This window comes from Apis dorsata, unplaced genomic scaffold, assembly GCF_000469605.1.
Source record: "Apis dorsata unplaced genomic scaffold, Apis dorsata 1.3 scaffold_58, whole genome shotgun sequence".
Taxonomy (NCBI): Eukaryota; Metazoa; Arthropoda; class Insecta; order Hymenoptera; family Apidae; genus Apis; species Apis dorsata.
Genome location: NW_006263358.1, coordinates 1,278,172 through 1,281,365, shown reverse-complemented (window position 1 = coordinate 1,281,365; position 3,194 = coordinate 1,278,172). Strand labels below are relative to the sequence as shown.

The 3,194-nt window shown below is 41.8% G+C and overlaps 1 protein-coding gene across 1 annotated transcript in view; it reads left to right on the top strand.

Moving 5' to 3' along the window:
- LOC102675940 (tensin-3) overlaps positions 1 to 3,194 on the top strand; it is a 149,681-nt gene that overhangs the window by 103,394 nt on the left and 43,093 nt on the right. The window lies entirely within an intron of this gene.

The window sequence follows — 3,194 nt, the reverse complement described above, 5'->3', positions numbered from 1 at the left end:
AAGAAAGAAAGAAAGAAAGAAAGAAAGAAAGAAAGAAATAAGAAGGAGGAATAAAAGAATTCAATATTGCTTTCTTTGGAGTGTCGCTTCTTTGAATCTTGGCATGCGAGAGAATGGATATTTATAACGATGAACTGGAAGATTATCATTTCCTATGAGATCATAGAAGAGTACACAAGGAGTGGGAAAGAAAGAGATAGAAAAATGTTTGTCGGTTCGCGTAAAAAAAAAAAAGAAAGAAAAAAAGGCGAGACGTTGCGTAAATATCGGTCATTAAGCGCGTGCAAGTATTACAAGTCTCGCAAGTATTACACTAGCGAAGTTTCCTGTCTCGATCAAGGATGCGATGTTGAAGTCAATTGTTTCCCGTTTGCATTCGTGGCGGGTTATAACTGTCCTCTTCGACGAATCGGCAACTTGTTTATCAGAATTCCCGTCCTCGGTTTTTTATTTTCTCGATTTCGAGATTTTCCAAGATTTTAAAATCGTTAAGGAATATTTAAAGAAATCTTGAGATCTTCGAATTTCGAAACTCGAATCGCGTGGAGAAAATCAACGTCGCGTTGGTGGTCCTCGAAATAGAAATTTTAATTAGGCCCGGATAAGCGTAAGAGAGATGTCGTGGTGAGATGAATTTCACAGGATTCGATAAACCTCGAACGGTTGAATTTAAATATCGCTTGGTCGATTTTCATCGTTCCACAGGTTTCGCAATTTATCCATCGATGTAACCGCGACGTGACTCCGATCGTCAATGTTATTTTGACTCTTTCCTCATAGGACGAGTCACGATCGTATCGAAGCGAGCGCTGATTCCTCCTCGCAGCTGTGCTCTCGTTCGACGTGATTCTCAATCGTAATGCGCGGTTCGTTACAGGGCATAAGTCAATTAAGTCGGTATATTAGCCAATCGGGTCCTTTTCTTTGCCCGAGCAGCTTTGCCTCCTCCGTTGATCATTTCGTTCGTATCTCATCCTGTATCGCGTTTACGTTTCGTTAAATTATTCCAAATCGATATTCCCGCGCGAAATTCTCGAGAATTCTGTTTGGAGAAATTCCACGATTTCGATTCTGTGTCATTTATATATATATATGTATATTCGTCTTTCGATTAACAAAATTATATTTCAATTTTTTATGAATACTTTCGTTTCTGGAGAGAAGAGATACAACGAATGTATTTCTGGGAGTTTTGATTTTTTTTTTTTATTAATAAGTTGTCTCGTGAAAGGTCCTCTATTCTCCGTTTCATTTAAATGGCACGCATGTAACACGGTGTCACGCGTGACTAAAATTATATTCCATTCGTGGACGTGGCTAATTAACATCGAAGAAGGTTAAACGTCGCCGCTACGTCGAGACGCTCGAATTTAATATGCGAATTTCCTGGCCCGAATTTGCATTTTTTAAAGTTTGATCTGCCTCCAACCCGGCCAACAGGGACAGAAATCGTTTCCAATTCGAAACTCGAGCCGCCAGCTAAGCAATCCGTCCGCCTCGCGACTTGATTCGTTGTATTACCTATTCCTCGCTGTTAAAAATTCGCTCCTCTATCAACGTTCACGCTTACATCGCTATACAAATCTCGTTCAATTTTTCCCTCCTTTACCTTGCAAATCTTCTTTTGGAGAAACTTGACTCAACTCGAAGATCGAGCCGTTCCACTTTATTTATTTTCTTCAAATCGGAAATATTTATCTTCCAATATCTTTTCTCCCCGAATACTTTTCTCTCGCGTAGGAATGAAAAAGCACAGTCCACGGTTAATAATATTTCCTCACAGCGTGTTGCACCGGGTTACAATAATCCAATCTTTTTCTCCCTTTTAATATACGCGTGTATACCCGTATTTCTGAGAATTTAGATGTTAAAATTGGCCGGTTGATTTATCGGTTTTGCGGGTTTGCTGCACGAGGCTCCGAGGTCCCGACAGAGGCAAGGCGCATTACCTGGTGGACTTTATAGAATCGTATTGCCACGAGGGAAGATAAAAATCGCTTATATCCAACCCTCCTTCTCGGCTTGGTATTTTCGTGGCTACCACTTAAATTATCGATACCGTGAATCTGAATTACCACGTTTCGCATCTTTATTCACGCCGGCTCGCCGGACAAGGACACGCGTCTATTTATCCAACCATCTAGTCCTGGTAAAACGTGTTCCAACCGCGAAAGCCTATGGGCTAGTTAAAGTGATTTATCGCCCCGTAAAATATATTCCTCTTGTCCGCCGTGTTCGAGCAGAAACAGCCAGTGGCCAATTTAGTTTCAATTCTCGTGCTAAATGTCTTCGAGCGAGTCGTGAAAAATATTCGTCCATTGTTCCTTGGCAAGCGTCGATTCGAATACCTGAAAAATATCGTTTCGTCGGTGTCCAGCCCGAAATGGAAATTTCAATCGTTTTTATTTATTATCCACGCTTCGAGCCAGATATATCAATCCTTTCTCGACAAGTTATCTTTATATTTTTCCGACGAAAGCAAAAATATAAAAATCCGCGGGATTTTAAGTCGAGCTTGTTTAAAATTGATATTCTCGGGTAAGAGCAATCGGCACGCCAAGCTATCGATAATTTATCTCGAATAAATTTAAAGTAAATTGGAATCAGTGAAAGTCGGGCGATCGATCCTTTTTTCTTATAACTGATCCAATATTAAATTATATAACTTACGTCATATCTCCATTTCTAAAAGCGTACATTTCCTTTTATCCTTTTTACTTAATTCTCCAAAATCGATAAAAAAGAAAAAAAGAAAGATTTATCTTCTAAAAATTCCTCCTCCAAATGAAACGCTCCTCCAAGGCAATCTCTCGTCTCGTCCCGCGAAAATCGAACTCCCACTCCTTTCGAACCGCCAACTACTCCTCCTCCAACTCACCCTCTCAAAAATCAAAAACCGCACAACCCTCCGTCCTCCATTAAATTCCGCGAGCTCGTGAAAGCTCGTGGAATCGTGGAAGGAGGCATCGAATTTCACGGGTGTGCGACAACTTGGCCAAGTAATTATATTTACAGGGAGTGGCACTCGACCTACAACCTCGAAACTCAAACCCTTTTTCCCTGTGCCGCGCACCGCGCGGTCCTGTGGAAATCCGCGGCGCAGGATCAGGCCTGCGTGCAAACACGGGACGCTGGTTCTCGTCTCCATGGTTACGTACACCTCCCCTCCGCCCCTGCTGGCTCGGCGGACGTGG